This window comes from Thalia democratica, chromosome 8 (genome assembly GCF_965202585.1).
Source record: "Thalia democratica chromosome 8, ktThaDemo2.hap1.1, whole genome shotgun sequence".
NCBI lineage: Eukaryota > Metazoa > Chordata > Thaliacea > Salpida > Salpidae > Thalia > Thalia democratica.
Window position 1 is genome coordinate 25,557,370 of NC_139172.1, and position 20,878 is coordinate 25,578,247.

General features: G+C 26.7%; 3 non-coding genes and 1 pseudogene across 3 annotated transcripts; 3 read left to right on the forward strand and 1 right to left on the reverse strand.

The window, feature by feature from the left end:
• The window catches only part of LOC145843067 (putative ATP-dependent DNA helicase HFM1), a 93,621-nt pseudogene that overhangs the window by 36,699 nt on the left and 36,044 nt on the right, over positions 1-20,878 (reverse strand).
• On the forward strand, positions 16,605-16,677 carry Trnak-uuu (transfer RNA lysine (anticodon UUU)). The gene has a single exon. It is a non-coding gene; the product is annotated as a tRNA-Lys (tRNA).
• On the forward strand, positions 17,660-17,733 carry Trnai-aau (transfer RNA isoleucine (anticodon AAU)). Its single transcript has one exon. It is a non-coding gene; the product is annotated as a tRNA-Ile (tRNA).
• Positions 18,025-18,098, forward strand: Trnan-guu (transfer RNA asparagine (anticodon GUU)). The gene has a single exon. It is a non-coding gene; the product is annotated as a tRNA-Asn (tRNA).

Consider the following 20,878-nt stretch of genomic DNA (forward strand, 5'->3'; position numbering starts at 1 on the left):
CAGAAACATATGTTGGTAGAATAAAGGAAGATTACTGTATAATTTGTTTTTATTTATATTCCAGTGAAGTTACTTTACTAGGATCTTTTGTTAGCAAACAATTAAAACTATATTTTAAACAGTTAAAAAAATAGTAGCTATTCTATACCAATAATGTATAAAAAACAAAAACTATTTTGACTATACCTAAAGTTTTATGCTTGTAAATAGTTTTAATTATGTAAAAATAACAATAAAATAAATAAATAACCAATTTTGCAGCACTGATGACCGCAGTTGTATTTGTCAAAACAAGTGTGTTTGCAAGGCTTCTTTGTTCTATTAATTATATTTAAACAAATTAGAAAAAAAAGTGGTATATTTTTATGATTTTAAGTACAAAGCTATCTTTGGCTAAAAATTGCGTACCATACCAGCAGTGAGTACCTAGCTGGCAGGTAACTGTACATCATAAGCTACAAAGAAGAGAATAACTAGCATAATTTGTTTGTGGGCAAGTAATGATGCTAACTTAATACTTACTTTATTTACACCTTTAATTTAAAACCTTAAGTTCTAAGTAGAAAATAAGAACAAAATGACCCAGTAAAGAATTTTTCTTGTATACTTGTTGTTAGCTCTTATTTTAAAATGTATCTTAAAAATAAATTAATTTTTACCTGTTTATGAAAAAGACTAACATTAAAGAAATATTTACATATTTCATTTCGGTAAAAACATATAACTTAAATTAAATAAATAAATTTACAAACTTGTTAGCATTAGAAGTTGCGTTGTTTGTCTTTTTATTGGTAGTTTTAGTTGCTTTTGAAACATCTATCGTTATTTTACGCTGGCCACAGTAGTAAGGCGTATAAGTACTTTCTATGTCTATTCCAACTGTATATAAGTATAATTTTTTTAAATTAGTTTTTGAAGCTTTAATTTTACGTTTTAAACTTTTTTGTTATAACAAAATTTTTAGAATATTTTAGCTGAACACAACATCCAGTTCAGGTTTTTAATATTCAATAAGTTATTTATGTATGAGAAAATAGTACTACTTATATAAATTGATAGAGAAAACTAGGCTCGGACCGACAATGTCATTTTACAATAACTAAACAGTTATTTTATAAAAATGAACGCAAGGTTATTTATTGTAAATTAACTTGATAATTTTATATTTAGTTAAAATTTTCGATAACAATATTAAACAAAAGACTAAAAATTACAGGATGAATTTGAATTTTAAAATAAGTTTAAAAAAATTAGTAAACAAAAAATTATTATTAAATATAGCCTTTAATGTTTTAAAGTATTTCTAATTGTATTATATACAGTTTTACATAAACCTGAAAGTTAAAACATCTTAAACACCTTGCTTTGGACAAAATTTAATTTTTTAAGGTATACACAAACTTAAATGACAAACTTAACCTGTTAAACCTTTTATTCGATCCCCAATCAAATTTTATAATAGCGAGAAACTATTTAAATGAATATACACACAAACCCCAATCGGAACTGATGAGCTTCATTGACAGTTCGTCGCTTGTAGTATGACTTCTCTTTATTCTGTAACATTTCTTCCACGTGTTGTTCAGCGAGTTTAAAAGCTGATTGTCGCTTATTCGCTGTTTTGCTATCGTCTTGTTGTCTGAATCGCCTGTAAATTACATAAGTATTTTCAATTCATCAAATAGTATTATTAAAAAATTAATAGTGCTTTAAAAATAAACATCTATTAAAACTTGGGTTTAGTTGAAGGACAAAATTAAATCGCCTGTAAATTGTATAAGTATATAAATAAAATTTTTCAATTCATCATTAGTTTAATAAAGAATTTGATAGTGCTTTAAAAATAAAAAGTTGTTAAAATTTGAGTTTAGTTTAAAGATAAAAATAAACTGATTTATTCTGTGTATTACGCGTTTAATTTTATCTTAAGTCAGAATCTCTCGTAAATATTAAAAACTGTATTATTGAATTATGGAAGAATATCAGAACAACAAATATTAATAATTTAAAAACAATAAGAATTTGTAACAACCAATCAAAAGCAGGCAGGTGTTTCTTTTAATATTTTTTACATCAGAAGCGTTCGTCAGTGTTATTAAAACTTCTATTTCACTCGTATCATCTCCATATCTTTCCGTCTGTACAAGTATGTATAATGAAAAAACTGAACACTAGAAGGCAGATATTAACCGCGGTGAATATAATTACATATTAAAGGGACAAGTAAAAGACGACTATCAGGGGGCAATAATAAGTAAGGTGTTAAAAAAGTAAATGTGTAACTAATTTGTAAGAAGCATTATAAAAATAAGTTTGAAAAACTCTGACTTAGAGGCATAGTTGCCAAAATAGCCATATGTAAGGAGCCAAATAGTGCTTGTTATGGTTTTTATAAACATGATAATTATTAAACTAAATGGAAATACTGATTAGAAGTATTACAAACAATAGATTATAAGAAAAAAGTTATCTAGTCTATAATTTTGTAAAAACGCAATTGGATTCTAACTTATTATAACAACATAAATTTAATAGCATTTAGAAAAACTAAGCCTTATAAATTTTTGATAAAAGTAATGCTAACTGCAGTTGGGAAAAAGATAATAAGCTTACTAAATCTCAAAAATTAAAGAAATAATTTTATTATTTAGGATATTTTACTAAACTAATGTAGATGAACATAGAAAAACATGCTTTTTATACGATCAATTTATATATAATACACAGGGTGGCCGCTGATTTTTGAGAAATTTCTCCTAGGTTTTAGAAAGTACACGCTTTGGGGTCTATTTTTTGTTTAGAATTAAAATTAAGTTAAAAAATTGTGTTAAAAAGAAGAACAACATTGAAAAGATACTGTAAAGCTTATTTAAATGTGTTTTGTTCATAGAAAATTTTTGAAAAACTAATAACTTCATTTAAGTATATTATACACTCAGGCAAGAATTTATCTTGAAAATGTTTTTGGCTGTCAAAACTAACTTGCATGGTTGCCACTGATCAAGCTGAGTAAAATTTCCTGACTTTTTACAAAAATTTTCCTGACTTTTCTAAATCAAACTCTTAAATTAAACTTATTCTAAAATACATAACCTAACACTTGAAACTATATAAAGCTTTCAATTAAAAAAGTTAAAAACAACAGTTTTTTGCTGAATTTTATCATCAAACTTCCATTACATCACTTGTACCATCTGTGTATGATTGATGTGTTTGCAATAAACAGCTTTATCAGCAAAATAATAGTATTATCACCTTATAAACACAGCTTGTCTGAAAAAAGACACAATTTTTTAGCATTTTAGATAAACAAACAACATATAAGGAACTTTTACAATTAAAACCTTAAATCAATAAGGAGCTTTCACAACTCAAACCTTAAAACAATAACGAACTTTTACAGTTAAAACATTAAAACAATAAAGAAGTAAATCAAATACTGTTTTTTTAAATGTATGTACTAAAATTTATTTTTTCCGTTTTTTATTAGCACTTCAACCTCTTCATCTAATGAAGATATGGTTCCCTTATCTGGTCTGCATTCCGCTTCAGTATACACATTAACTTGTTACATGAAATACTAAACTAACTGCTTAGTTATAATGAACTCAATTATTTACTTAAACAAAAAACACTTTGATTCTAAAATTATGCTAGATAAACTTTTGTTTATATATCACAGTTTCACTACGGAAGTTTCCTTGCTACAGATCATCAATACTAAAAAGCTTACAAAATCTGCTTGTTCAAGTAAGGTACTTGTTCAATATGTTAATAGAAAATTTTTGCAGTTTTATAAAGGATATTTTACTAATTTATACCAGATGAAGGCATTGGAAATAAAATTAAATATTTTTGTAAATTTCTAGGAAAACTTTGGATTTTTTTTCTGACTTTAAAGGATTTTTAATTAATTTTTAACATTTGAAGGCTTTGGAAAACAAGGAATTTAGTAAATTTAAACTGACAAAATCTGAATTTTTTTTAAATTTTATTAAATTTCCTGACTTTTTTTCAAAATCCCCCATTTTTCCTGACTTTTGTCATTTTTTTAAATTTTTCCTGACTTTTCCTGATTTCCTGACCGAGTGGCAACCCTGAACTTGGCAATACAAATCATACAACAAAAAAATCATACTTGGTTGACTTGCATCACGTAATTCGGTATCGACTTGGCCGCGTCTCGCAGATTGTTGCCGAATGGCGGCCGATTGCCGGTGATCATTTCTATTTCGCGCGGGTCCGTGTCCGCCAACTTGTCCACGGAAGTGATTCCCGCGTTGACCAGAGCTGATGAAAAAGTCAAACCGATGCCCGGCAGCTGCTTTGCAACGTACCTGTGAAATTATGAAATAAATAGATAAGTACCCGTGAAAATATGATGAAAATAGTTGATGGTCAATGCGAAAAAAAGATTAAATAGTTGATTACTTGTGTTAGATGACTGTGAAAAGCTAACAAAGTACTTTTTTATTATTACTAAATTTCTGTGAAAGGAAAATAGCTGATTTCTTATTTTAAGTACCTTAGAAAATATGACAAATAGTTAGTTAGCTGCATATTCCTTCTTAAAGAAAATTTTTTTTAATCAATTAAAAATTTATAAATTAATAGAATAAATGCTTTCATAAGCTTTTTCAAAACCAACTATATCGTTTAACAATTACTATCAATTCCTACATTAATAGGAGTATAGGATAACCAAAATTTAAACATACGAAGCAAATTTTTTACTCTCTGTTTTATGGCGAGTTGGTCGTTGGCAAATGCAACCGAGGTCGCCCAAAACTACGTTTTAAGGACGTATTGAAGCGCGGCTAAAAAGTTGAACATAAGAACTGATGAGTGGAAGTTGTTTGTAGATGATCGCGCCAAATGGCAATCTACTGTAGACAAAAGACTTAAGGAAGGGAAAAACAATACTTTAAACAGACGAAAAAAATGAAAAGCAAAATTAACTTTATTATATTTTATTAGTTTAATTGTGTATTTAATTTTAGTATATACATTTATTATTTGTTTGTTTAACTCATTGCATAACTATGGTTATTATTTATTATTGTTGTTTGTTATTACTCTTTTATGCACAATATAAACAGCAGGTTTCGGCTGGTAGCGGACCTATTATTATTATTATCATCGCTATAAATTTAATATACTTTCAAAAAAAAATTATTAATTAATTTTCAAAATATATTATATACACATAAATTTCAAAAAAAGCTTAAATTATACTTCTTAAAACTTCACATTTCTGTCAACAATAAAACAAACTTTGAATTTTCCCACAATTTTGATTTGATGCACTTGCTTAGTATTGCTGCGCTGCAAAAAGCTTTGAACTCGTTTTTCAACATCAGCATTTCCAACAAACATTTAGATAACCTGTTGGCTGATCTGTCAAATAATAAGTATTTACTTAAATTTTTCATTTTTCTTGTGATTTTTAAAAACCTTGCTATTCTAACCAGTAAAAAAAACTATGAATAAATGATAAAAAACTTTACTGGTTTATTTAGTAATAATCTTAAACAATTGATTTATTTTTTTAATCACTTTACTTAAAACTATATAATTATAAATAAGTATATACACAAAAGTGAATAAAATAAATTATACGAAAAAGTTTGGACATAACAAAACTATTGATAAATTAAACTGTAATTAAAAGTTTTGAAACGATCGGCTTCCACACAAAAAATTTACACACATTTTAAAGATCTTATATATGATATAAATTAAAACCTGAATATTTTGGTAACGTCCTGGGCAAGAGAGAACTCCTGAATATGAATGCAATTGAGCGTGGCTTGCAATAAACAATTCACTTTCATCTGCGTCGTTTTTATTCTGCCGTTCATCGGAAACCTACATTGTAATGGTGAAATAAGCTTAGTTTTTTTTTTTTGTAAGATCACAAGAACTGCATATTGTACAAGGTTCTTATTAAATTCTTACTTTCTATAATCTACTTATACTGTTCTGTTGTGATAAAATAAACAGTTACCAAAAAAAAACAAAGACGTGTTATTCCATTTATTAAATATTTCTATTCATTATCTATACCAGGGTTTCCCAAACTTTTTTGCAAATGGCCCCCTTTAAAGAGTTTGAAAAAGCAATGGCCCCCTTCAACATATAGGTTACTCATAAACTATACACATATGACCTTTTTTTTTGCTCTTCATCTGCAACTCAAGAATATCTATTGTAAGTTTCTAAACTACCATAAAATACATATAAGACCTTTTTTTTTTGCTCTTCATCTGCAACTCAAGAATATCTAGTGTAAGTTTCAAGTTATGGCCTTATGGCCCCCCTGTTGCTTCTTTCTCCTTTACTGCTCATGGCCCCCCCTCTTCCCCCTTTGCTGCTCATGGCCCCCTGAGTATCTGTCATGGCCCCCTAGGGGGCCACTTGGCCCACTTTGGGAAACCCTGATCTATACTATTTACTGCCACGTTTAATGAGATTGTAAATGCTGCAGAAGTTTATTATACCAACTCTATACCAACACATTTTATAAATACAAAAAAACTTATAAAATTGTTTTATAAACAACAAAATACAATAACTTTATGCAATTTATATTTTTATAAACAACAAATAACAATAAACTTATGGAAGTTCTGTTTTTTATAAACAACAAAATACAATAAGCTTATGCAAGTTCTGTTTTTATAAAAAACAAAATACAATAACCTTGTGCAAGTTCTGTTTTTATAAACAACAAAATACAATAACTTTATGCAAGTGTTTTTTATAAACAATAAAATAATAACCTTATACAAATTCTGTTTTTATCCTTGTTCATTTTATTGAGTGCTGTTTTGTCAGATTGACGGATTGAAACTTCATTGAATTCATCGCAACCTGATAAAATTCGCACCTGAAATAATATAATTAATTTAATAAATAATAAACATGATAATAACTTTTTTTGCTCAGAACTTTAAATAAACAAAACACACTACAATTAAAGCTTTAAATTTTGACAATATCAATTATATCATGTTAAAAAACTATAAGGATTTAAGTTCAATGTCTAATTACACTAAAACTATTCTACATTAAACAAAGAAAACTAACTATTTACAAAAAAAAAAGTTATAATTCTTCCAGGTAAAAAAATAACATTAATTAATATTTTTTCCTAAAAGCCTTACAAAGCATAAAACAATTAAAAATAAGCATTTATTTCAAACAAACAAAACCATGTCTTCCAGGTTTTCGTTTCCCTTCAGCTGCTGAAAATTTTTCATTGTTCCAAACTTTACGCAGTACCTTGATCAATAATTACTTATTTAATTTGGTTAGTTTATTTAGTTTTAAATAATGTTAGTAAATATAATAAAAGTTAATGAAATACAATGAGCTACTTAAGTCTACGTTCCCTCTAACTCATTTGATGCACAAAAATTAATCTATATTTAAACGGATTTAAAAAAGCTAGAATTTTTTAAATACAGCATTAAAATCTAGAACTATTAAATAGAATTTTATTAAAACTCAATTTTAAAATTGAAAAGGTATAAAAAGATTGTTTATGAATAATAACTTCTTATTTAGTTTGATAAGTTTAAAACAATTAACTAACTGTTAAGATAATGTTAGTTATTTAAATGAGCAAAATATAACTAGACAAACCTGGCCATCAGTATACCGGCGTTGCTGCTTTTTATAAGAAGATCTTCAGATATTTCAACTAAATGACTTATTCAAGTTGTTCCAAATGCCGCATACACATTTGCTGCAATCTGTCTTCTATCTCCTTGCAAGATAATTTAACAGGATATCCTTATAAATAGTAAAAAATTAATTACATACTGTACTCAAAGTTGTACTCAAGTTGTTCTTATACTTAAACAATTGTGCTTTTTTATGTCTCGAAGTATGTACAGGGTTGCCACACGTTTTTTCAAAAATTTGTCCAGATTTTTAAAATTTCTTCCAGGTTTTTAAAAGTAGACACTTTTAGGTCTATTTTTGGTTTAAAGTTAAGTTTAAGGTAAAAAACTGTGTCAAATAGTATAAAAACATTGAAAAGATACTGTAAAGCTACTTTAAATATGTTTTTAATAAAAAAGTTTTTTGATTATAATAAACTTTTTTATTTAAATGATAGATTTTTTGAATCAAATCGAAATTTTTCTACTAAACATGTGAAAATTGTTAAAATTCCAGGTATTTTTAGTGATTTTGTTCAAAATTCCAGGTTTTCTTTCGCCTAAACTTTTAAATTCCAGTTTTTTCCTGGTAAAGTGGCAACCCTGTATGTGCTCTATTTTCTTGCCAGATAACTGCACTATTTATTTATTTGTTTGTTTAATAATTTTTTTTTTCTGCTTATTGTTAATACTAGTTTATAATTTATTGATTTACATGCTGAAATAATTTCTGAGTTCTAAAATTAATTTTAGTATTACGCCTTCAATTTATTTGCAACCACGGTTATGTAGACTTAAATTAATTGCTTTATGTTTTAGTTTCGTTTTACAGCCTTTGATAAATTTGTAGCAAAGACAAACCGTAGTGTTTGGGGTTCTTTTGAATTCTGATGTAGAGGAAAGTGGATCTGATCCAATCAAGAGCCATGCTGACGTCTTGGATCATCGACAGAACAATTTCCGCATTCAAATGCTCTATCAAGTTGCTGTGAGAAAATAATCAGTAAATTCGCTTTATAATGTTCTACTAAGTTGCTGTGGAGAAATAATTTATATAAACTAGTAAACTAATTATGTTTATTTTGTTTACTGTGAGAAAAAAAGCAACAAACTAGATAATATGTTGATGCCATACCAAGTTGCTCTCAAGTATTTTATATAGATCATTAAACTATTTAAACAAAACATTAATATTGTTATATAAAGTTTTTTTTTTGATTATTATAGTTTGAAAACTATTTTTATTAATTTTTTTTTATTCACTCTATTTGTATAGTTATCAGTGACGAAGCGAAATTTTACTAAATTTTTTTAAACTATTTTCTATACGAACTTGTGAAGTGAACTCTCAATTATATGACTTCCACTGACCATGTTTGTGTACAAATCTCTGTTCTCATCTGAAGTCATTATAACTGCTGTGGCGTTTGTGTCGAACTGAATATTTTGTAGAAAACAATTAAAATTGACAAACATGTTTTAATAAATTTAAATTTATCACATATTTTATTACCAAAAAGTGCTGGTTTATCAAAATTAATGCAAAAGTACAATTTACAAGTATACAGTTGCAGAGTAACCGAAGTTAATTTTCGTTGCTCAACACCTACATTTTAACACTTTACGCTAGTTATCTGAACCAAGCGACTTTCTCTTATTGTGTAAAATATAATACAAACAAATACTTGAGACATTCGAAAAAGTCAGTAGTCATTGCAACTTTTACACATAACATATTGATTTCAATTATTTGAAAACTATAAAATTTAATAAATATAAAAATTGCAATGAACAAAAACAATTTAAATGTATATATAACCTGGGGTCTACCAGCCCTGCCAATCATCTGAAGTATTTCTGATTGTGAATATTCTTCGAAGCAGCCTTGCATGTAATGACAAGTTGATTTTATTATTACCAGATGAGCCGGCAAGTTCACACCCATCGCCAGTGTTGACGTGCAAACTGATTTGTAAATTATTCGATGAATCGTTGTTATTTAAATTAAGTTGTTTAGCTGTTTGTTTAAAAGAAGATTATTAAGGTTTGTTGTAGATTAATAATAATGATATACATATTAAAATTTATTTCATATATAAAAAGACGAGCTTTTCTGACTAATTATAAATAATGATTAAGCCTTTTAATAACATTTAATGAACAAATCAAAACCTAATACGAGTAGGTTTCCGGTACAAAACAATTTTTCAACGATGCTTCTGTCGTGAAAATCGAATCCTGCGTGATGAATTGCAATTCCCAATACAACTAGTTCACGCAACCTGACAACATGGTTAGATATTAATATTTTAGTTGTAGCTGAAATATCGTAATTAATAACTACCTTTAATATTGATAAACTTGGGATAAAAGCTCAGCAATAAAATTAATTAGTTTAGCTTACTACATTATAAAATATTAAAATTCTTTCTTTACTAATTCAAAAACTTGTTGTTTCTGATGAGTCCTGCCTGAGTTGACAGATGATGTTTTGTTTCGGGTGACATTCTCAATACGAGATCTTCAGCCAACACGTTTGCAGCTTGCTCTACACCTTTCCTTGTTGAACAAAACTATAAATTTATATAAATTAGTACAACTTATTTCTTAGAAGTTTAATTGAAAGCAATATATAAATTAAACATTGTGCGAATTGGCGTGTTTAAAAATAAATTAAGATATTTTGAACAATTTAATTAATTTGAAATTTAATTAAATCAAAGGTGTGCATATTAAACTGTATATACAAGTTTTTATACAAGTTTTATAAATCAACTTAAAAAGCTGAAGTTTGCTGATGAGCATCTAAAAATTAAGTTTAAAATATAGAATTGTTTTCATTTTATTACTTTTAATATAAATAATATGATTACTAGGTTTAATTGGTAAAGTATACTAAATCTTCTTAATTTTTTTTACTATTAATAAAATCAATTAAAAATATTATAGATAAATTAAGATCATTTAAATTTTACATAAATCAGGAGTTTAAAAGTTTTTTCAAGAACAAGTTTTTTAATTTTTTTTTTGTATAAAATTAAATTTAAGGTAAAAAAAAACTGTCATAAGTACATGGTTGCCACTGATCAAGCTGAGAAAATTTTTTTTGCTGAATTCTATCATCAAACTTCCAGTACATCACTTAAACCATCTGTGTATGATTGATGTTTGTAATAAACAGCTCTATTAGCAAAATACTTGTATTATTACATTATAAACACAGCTTGTCTAAAAAAAGACGCGTTTTCTTAGCATTTCCTAGCATAAATGTATCTAAATAAACAAAACAACATACAAGGAACTTTTACAGTTAAAACCTTGAATTAATAACGAACTTTAATAAGTAAAACCTTTAAAAAATAACAAATGTTTACAGTTGAAACCTTAAAACAATAAGGAACAGTTTTTTAGAATTTCCTAGCATAAATATATCTAAATAAGCGAAACGACATATATTGAATGAGGTTGTTGTTGTTAGTAATAAAGTAAATGTCTATGGAAGCTGAAATCAAAGCTTTGATTGAATGTTCCAAAATAGGAAAACTGTTGAAAGAAAAGTTGATTGCGTTTGGATGTAGAAAAGACAATGAATTCAACTCACTCCAGGCTGATATTTGTAGAATAAAAACTGAGTATAATGAAAAAAGTAAAAGCATTGAAAAGAGTATTGTTGAAATTCAGAATGATGACAAATATGTGATGTTTAGTAACAAAGTTATTTCTTTAGAAGAAAAAGTCACAGAGTTACAAAGAAGTTTTTTGGAATTCAAAACAGTTTTCTTCCAAATTTGAATCAAAGTTTTCTACATATGTTGATGCAATGGAAACGATGAAACCAAAAGACTTTTATTCCAAAATCAATACTAAAATTAACAGTTTTGAAGCAACTTATGCTGATATTGTCAAAAACAAGCCAGTTGAAGTTCTTACCGACATAAACAATAAACTTGATGTTGTAAAAGGTAAAATAGAAGCTGATAACGGACAAAAACAGATTGAGAAAAAAAGATTAAATATAATCGTATTTAATACTCCGGAAAATAAAGGTGTTCCTCAACTTGATGGCTGCAAGAAATATTTCAAAGTCCTACAAGAAGTTTTAGGTGAAAATAAAATCGAGAAACACGAACTAAAATCCTTATACCGTATAGGTAAATTTGCAGATGGAAAAATCAGACCTATAATTGTAAAACTCAATGACAAAAAAGCTAAAGAAAGACTGATAAAACTGAGAAATCTCAAGTATGTGACAAATGAATTTGAAGTTAAAATCTACATAAATCAAGATCGAACCATTGAACAACTGAAAAAATTTAAGAAGCTAAGAGAAGAATTAAAAAGAAAACAAGTTTTAGCAGAACAAAATAATCTCAACATAAAATATTTGATAAAGAACAATGAGATAGTGGAAGCTACGAATCATCTTTTTCGATTCGACACCCAGAGGCTCTGGGATTAATAGGACAGACTGTAAGTCAGACGTTTTAAACTTTTATAAAAAATTGAATCTATCTGCTAGTTCTGATAAGATTAATCAGTCTTCTATAAATAGTTATATTAACAGTAATTTAAAGATTTTTTATACTAATATACGATCTGTTTTAAATAAAGTTGATATTTTAGAAAATTATTTATATATGAAAGATATTGACTTATTTTTTTTAACTGAAACATGGTTGACTCCTAAAGTCAACGATGCCGTTATTTGTCCTCGTAATTATAATATTGTCCGAAACGATAGGATAAGTAGGGGTGGAAGTGTTGCAGTTCTCTACAAAGATTCCTTTAAAGTTTTTAGTGTTAAAAATGATATAAACTTGATTAATACCCTTGGTTTTGAATATTTATGTATAGATGTGATTTTTAAAAAGACTAAACTAAGATTTTTGTGTATCTACCTTCCTTCACTGGCTGCGAAATGTGCCCCAACTGTTAAAAATATAATTAAACTGATTAAATTGTTTTTGCCGGATAGCTATTCTTATTTTATTCTTGAGGATTTCAATCTGCCAAACATTAACTGGAGAATTTCGTTATACAAGCTTTAATGAATCCCATGAATTTTTTCTTGATTTCTGCACAGATAACTTTTTAACTCAAGTAATTGAAAAACCAACTCATAAAAGTGGAAACATACTCGATTTATTAATTTGCAACCATTTGGGTTTAGATAAAATAACATATCTTTTAACTAGCTTCCCATTAACAACCACGTGTGACCACAATTTGATCTCATTTAACACTAAAACTAAAAGTCAAAAAATACAGAATTCTAAAGTAGTTTCATATAATTTTAAAAAGGCTGATTTTAAAAATATTAACAAATACTTGTCAAACATTGATTGGACTTCATTATTTGATAAATCAAAAAATCTCCAACACTTTTATGACCAATTTATCGACTTAATTCAAACTTCAATTAAACTCTTTATTCCACCTTATCCTAAAAATAACAAATGCAAAAAAATATCCATCTAACATTAAAAAATTATTAAAAGAAAAACTTATTCTTTACAAAAAAAGTAAGAAAAATAAATCATTCTCCAAAGACTATAAAATTAAATCAAAAGAATATGAATTAGCTGTTAAAAAATACAATTTAGAATATGAAAAATCCTTCTCCACTAACCCAAATTTAAAAAATTTTTATAGCTACGTTAAATCTAAAATTAAATTAACTACTTCATTGCCTCCCCTATTTGATCACCATAAAAACAAAACAGTAATTTCAGATTTTGAAAGAGTCACACTCTTCAATAAAAATTTTCAAAATGTATTTAAACAAGATCAAAATCATCAAAGTTTTAAGCAACCTAAAAAAACATGCAGTAAAATGAAAAGTTTTATTATAAGTTCTGGAGACATTAACACATCGACGAAGCATCTTAAAGATAAAATTATTAGAACGCCAGAGAAAACTCCACCTTATTTTATTAAGCATGCTTTTCCATCATTAGTTTTTCCTTTATTATTAATTTTTAATTGCTCCCTAGCATTGTCAGAAATACCAAAACAATGGAAAACATCTTATGTAATTCCAGTATACAAAAAAGGTAACAAACACGACCCATTAAATTATAGGCCAATATCCTTAACCAGTACGTTTTCCCGAATTTTTGAACACATTATTTCCCAAAAAATATTTAACAACCTCTTCGACTTTAATTTATTAACACCAAAACAATTTGGCTTTGTTCCCCACCGATCATCAGGAATTCAATTATTAACATGTTTACATACTTGGCTAATAACTTACTTAAACAATGAATCAGTCACAGTGGTCTATACTGACATCAAAAAAGCTTTTGACTCTGTGTCACACATTAGATTATTAAAAATTATGACTCAATATGGTTTTGATGATAACTTAGTGAATTGGTTAAGCGAATTTTTAAATAGTAGGACACAAAGTGTACTCATTAACAACACATTATCAGATCCTCTAAAAATTCACAGTGGAGTACCACAAGGTGGAGTCATTGGTCCTCTTCTCTTTTTAATTTACATCAACGATATCACTTTTAATACTCACATTCAAAGCGAAATAAGTCTATTTGCAGATGACGCAAAAGTATTTAGCAAGTCAGAAACTTCTTTACAAATAACATTAGATAATATTCACGAATGGCTAAAAACAAGAAAACTTGATTTAAATCCAAAAAAATGCCAAGTTCTAACCATCAATAAAAATAAACCCTTCTCTATTAACCTTTTAATTAATAAAACTAAAATACCAGCAGTAAAATCTTTTAAAGACTTGGGAATACATATATCTGAAAATCTAAAATGGAACAAACATATAAGTTATTTATACAAAATTGCTCAAAACTTATCATATCAAATACTTAAAAGTTTTAAGACCAGTTCTGCTAGTATTCTTACTAAACTATTTAAAATCTACGTTCGCCCTAAACTCGAATACAATACCCCAATATGGTCACCCTATTTAAAAAAAGACATTATTAGGATTGAGTCTGTGCAGAGAAATTTTACCCGTTTTGTTTGTATTAGATGCAACATTTCAAATTCCTCATACAAAGATAGATTGGTGAAACTCAGATTGGAGTCTCTAGAGTATAGAAGATGGCAGTTTGACTTGATAACACTTTTTAAAATTGTTAATGGTAAATATAAAGAATTTTTCAATCAGTTTTTTGTATTTTCTAGGACCAATTATAATTTGAGAGGAAATAATAAAAAAATAAAATGTAAATATAATTTTAATAACAGTCAGTGGCAAAATTCTTTTTTCTGCAGAACAATAAATATGTGGAATAAGTTACCGCAGGATGTGGTTTCGTGTGGGAAGGTGGAACAATTTCGATTAAAACTAAAAAAAATTGATTTAAATAATATAAACACAAGTAAAATACAGTGATTAATGAATAAAAATTCATTTTAAAATAATAGTATCACTAAGATCAATTTTTCTTCCTTACGCCTTCCCCCTACAGATTATAAGTTTTTATATATAATTTTTGTAAATGTGTAATCTTTTCTACTCTATGCATAGGTTTTTATATGAGAATTTATTTCGTTTTGTTCTATGTGCATACTAAGTTATTATTTATCGTACAGGACTATTTGATTGTAATTTTTTTTATATTATTTTTTTACTGTGTTGTTTTTAGATTTTAATTTTCATTGAGTGTAATTTGTTTGTTTCTTTTTTCGTGTGTATTGTTTAAGCGGCTCGGGTTTTAATGCCCGAGTCCATCTTTGCACAATAAACTCCAATAATAATAATAATAATAAATGTATCTAAATAAACGAAACGACATATAAGGAACTTTTACAAATAAAACCTTAAAACAATAAAAAACTTAATCAAATACTGTATTTAAATGTATGTACTAAAATTTATTTTCTCCGTTTTTTTATTAGCACTTCAACCTCTTCATCTAATGAAGATATGGTTTCCTTCATCTGGTCTACATTCCGTTTCAGTATACACATTAACTTGTTACATAAAATACTAAACTAACTGTTTAGTTATAAAGAACTCAATTATTCACTTCAACAAAAAACACTTTGATTCTAAAATTATGCTAGATAAACTTTTGTGTATATATCCCAGTTTCACTATGAAAGTGACCTTGCTACAGATCATCACTGCTGAAAAGCTTACAAAATCTGATTGTTCAAGTAGGGTACTTGTTCAATATGTTAATAGAAAATTTTTGCAGTTTTATAAAAGATATTTTACTAATTTATACCATTTAAAGGCTTTGAAAACAAGGAATTTTGTAAATTAAAACTGACAAAATCTGACTTTTTTAAAACTTTATCAATTTTCCTGACTTTTTTTCAAAACCCCCCATTTTTTTCCTGACTTTTCCTGACTTTTGTCATTTTTTAAAATTTTTCCTGACTTTTCCTGATTTCCTGACTTTTCTTGACCGAGTGGCAACCCTGTAAGTAGTAAAACAACATTGAAAAGACATTGTTAAGCTACTTCAAATTTGTTTATTTTTTGAGTTTTTTTCCTATATGATAGAATTTTTGAGTCTTAACGATTTTTTTTTCACTTTACATGTAACCTTTACAACAGGGTTGCCAAATGTTTTTGGTAAAGTTCCTCCAGGTTTTTAAAAGAACAAGCTTTACGGTCTGTTTTTATTTTAAATATTATTATTATTTATTTTGCCAATAAACCTGATTTAAGACAAATTTGTTATTTTGAGTGTTTGTATTCGAGTACCGGCTTTAATGTTAAGATATGGTATATTTAAGAAATTATATAAGAATGAAAATAAATAAAAAATGTTAAAGATAGAACAAAGTTATTTTAACTTAAAAAACTATTAGCAAATTGATATACACATATTAATGGTATATCAGTAAAGATTTTGGTTTTTATAAACTCATAAGTCAACAGTTATGCATTATGACGTGATAATCAGTTTTATATGCACAATAATCAACTGGTTGTCGTGAGCCTGGCTAGCTCAGTCGGTAGAGCGTTGGACTTTTAATCCAACGGTCAGGGGTTCAAGTCCCCTGTCAGGCTTCTTTTTTTTTTAAACATTGACTTAATTAATATTCAATTCTCATTAAAGTTTCTAAATAAACAAAATTGTTTGTTAGATTTTAAATGCTCAATTTGATATTATGCTTTAGTTAGCTCAATTTGTATTTAATTTATGATAATCAATAAAATTTTAATCAAATTTATATGATTAAATGACACAAAAAAAGTACTTGTTAAAATGTAAATTTAACTAGTATACATTTATTTGATAACTTAAGACATATTAGAATTGTTAATAGAAGTTTTTTTTTTGAATATTGGAAATATATACATTGGAAATAACTTATAAAAAAAAAGAGAAATAATTACAAATTAAATCATTTAGCTGTAGTGACAAACTAATCAATTTCTTAAAATGAAAACAATAACTGCTACTTAACTCCAATTAAATTTATTAAGCTGGCTTAATTTAACACCTTACTTTTTGTTACCCTTTTTTTCCCCAACAGTTACAGTATAAATTTTATAAGAACTAATCAATATGAATATCTAAAAAGAAAGTATTTTTAGTCTTGTAAAGTAAGATTACAACTTTTTTCAAATATTTAATCTTCAACATATCACACGAAATTTTTAATGAATTGTTTTAGAACAAAAAGTCTACTAGATTTTGTATTTTTTTTAATTTTTATCAAATTAAATATAAGCGCAATTAAATGTAAACACCCATAGAAATTTTTAGTATGTAAGTTTTAGAAATAAAAATATTAAATCACTTACAAAATTTATATATATGTATATATAATTAGACAAAGTATTATTAAAACTTTATCTTATACTAAATAATTCTACAAGAAAACGGGTTGTGAAACATCATTAATTTTAAACCAAAACAACAGTTTAATAAAACTTCACAGTTGTATGATAAACAGAGTTTTTATCAAGATAATTCCTTATGGTATTGTTGCGTCATAATACGCGAGTCAGAAGTATAATTCTGATGAATGCGTTCCAAACGTGTGGCCGGTTAGCTCAGTTGGTTAGAGCGTCGTGCTAATAACGCGAATGTCGCGGGTTCGATCCCCGTACTGGCCACATATCTTCCTCGTTAGTATAAAGTGGTGAGTATTCCCGCCTGTCACGCGGGCGACCGGGGTTCGATTCCCCGACGGGGAGTTTTTTGCATACTTAATTTATTGGAATCGGTATTGTTATCCATAAACTATTTAATAACAAAATTATGAATTTATTCTTTCTAATCAAAATATATAATAACATAAGGTATATCAAATATTTTTTCAATTTATCTAATATTTTTCTAACAAGTGTTAGTAGCCTAAAGAACATTTTCAAGTATATAAAGTAAATATTGAGTTAATTCAACAAGTCTTCGTGGCGCAATCGGTTAGCGCGTTCGACTGTTAATCGAAAGGTTGGTGGTTCAAGCCCACCCGAGGACGTAATTTTATTTGTTAAACATTGAAGAGTGTGCAAAATTTTTACACTGAGCGTGTTTTCTCACTTTCACACTTTTACAATAGTTTTAAGTTATTTTAAACATCCGATTCTTTAGATTGAGATTCTATCTTTTTATTTATACATAAGTATTTCTTATCTTTTTCGATCTTCAAAAAGTTCGTTTTAAATTACTAGTTAACCTTCAATACAAACCCATTATCAAATAACTAATATTAAATTGAATATACAAAATAGTAGGGTGGCAAAAAATCCTGGAATTTGAGAACATAGGCAAAATAAACCTGGAATTTGGTACAAAAATGTAAGAAAAACCTTAAATTTTTTAAATTATAGTTTTTTAAACCTGATAGTCAAAATCAGCCAATTATTGACAAGAAAACCTGTTTTATATGGTTTTTCTGAAAAATACCTATGATGGAAATACTTTATTATTTTCTAAAAATTATATTAGAATCTAATAAATTAATGGTTTTAGAAGATATAAAAATATATGTTACTTAATTGTCCCCAACGTAAGTAAAAACTTCAAGGTTTGCTAGATGATCGACAAAAAAATAAAATAAAGTTTTTTTGAAAAATGCTAAGAAAAGTTTGTCAAAGCTACTAACTTTGATTATCAAACAAAACTTATAATTTGTAAGAATAAAATACTAAAAAGTAAGAGTTGTTTTTAAAGGAATTATTTGGGCAGTTAATCTTATATTCTAAAGAGATCAATTTTGATCTATGCAAAAACCCTTAAAATCTCCTCGCGACAAATGGTATAATTTGTGTTGTAAACAACTGTTATTAAAATTCGGTTTGAAGTTTAAAATACATAATTTATAAAGTATCATTTATTTTAAATACGTAAGTTTGTAATTTAGAAACTTGTTAATATTTAAAAGCCTAGTACTACTACACTTTTACCTATCTCAGGTGGCCAAATATTTTTAGCGAAATTACTCCTGGTTTTCAAAATTTCTTACAAGTTTTTGAAAGTTTTAAGCTTTTTTAACGATTTTAAGTACTTAATGGTGTTTTTTGATAGATTTAAACTACTTTTACGATACAGTATAATTATTATTTAATTTTTGTTATATACTAAAATAAAATTAAACTTAATTATCATAAACTAATAAAACTAAAATTATGGTTTAAAATGGCGTCAAGTATAATATAATTTCAGCTTGGTATTGGTGGACATCATCATCGGTAATTACCCAGTTTTTAACCTTTAACTTAGTTTTAACTAAGAACAGACCAAAAAACATGTACTTTCAAAAACCTGGAAGGAATTAAAAAAACCTGAAAGAAATTTATCAAAAACCAGTGCCAACCCTGACTATCGCAACCTGTTTAAGTATTTTTAATCAACTTCGTCAAAATTCTTCTCAGATGATTTTTCAAAAGCCTTTATGTTGATATATATATCATAAATAGCCATACAATCTAAATTTAATTTGTTTTTAGTTTAAATTTGTTACTTTTTTTTATCATCCTATTTAATTAAATAATATGTTCAGGGTTGCCACAAAGCTAGGAAAAACTAGTAAAATTACATAAGTCATGAAAAGATAAGGGTTTTTGGAAAAATAGTAGGAAACTTATGTAAACATGCTCTTAAAAAGAAAGTTTATCGTTACTAAAAATTGCATTTTGATATTATTATTTTCTAGAATCATTTACTTTCGCAGTTCATCTTTTTCATGGTCTAATTGAGTTTTTGAAACAAACTAAAAACTTTCAAGTCTTTGGTTATGTATTTTTTTATAGTTTTTTACTAAGAGTTTGATTTAGAAAAGTCAGGATAAACTTTTTCAGTTCGATCTTTGGCAAACTTGTATGTTAAAATTTACAACATTTAATATAAAATACATTAGGCATAAAACATTGCATCAGACATTTTTATTTAGCTTTGCTCTTATTTCGCTCTTAATTTTCTCTTAATCTAAACTCTTTTCAGTTAGACCAATCAGAAATAGGCTCTTGTTGACTGACTAGACATGACATTCAAAACAATGTAAATGCAAGTAACAAAGTAGTTTAATTAATTAAAATAATAATTTAACTAATAATTTATCGATTACTTATTAAAACTTCTGTACACTTTTTTAAGTCTAAAAAAGATACAATCAAATTTTTTTTTAATATCAAAGTTGTTAAATACTATAATTTAAAAATTTAAAAAGTTAAAGGTTTAACTAAGTTAAAAACCATTAATTTATTAGATTCTAATAACTGTTCAAAATATAGTTTTAATCGTTTGCTAACAAAAGATCCTCGTAAAGCAACTTCACTGGAATATAAATAAAAACAAATTATACAGTTGAAGTGTGTTGATTTGTTGACACACAGAAACATATGTTGGTAGAATAAAGGAAGATTACTGTATAATTTGTTTTTATTTAGATTCTAATAAAGTATTTCCATCATAGGTATTTTTCAGAAAAACCATATAAAACAGGTTTTCTTGTCAATAATTGGCTGATTTTGACTATCAGGTTTAAAAAACTATAATTTAAAAAATTTAAGGTTTTTCTTACATTTTTTGTACCAAAATCCAGGTTTATTTTGCCTATGTTCTCAAATTCCAGGATTTTTTGCCACCCTACTATTTTGTATATCCAATTTAATATTAGTTATTTGATAATGAGTTTGTATTGAAGGTTAACTAGTAATTTAAAACGAACTTTTTGAAGATCGAAAAAGATAAGAAATACTTATGTATAAATAAAAAGATAGAATCTCAATCTAAAGAATCGGATGTTTAAAATAACTT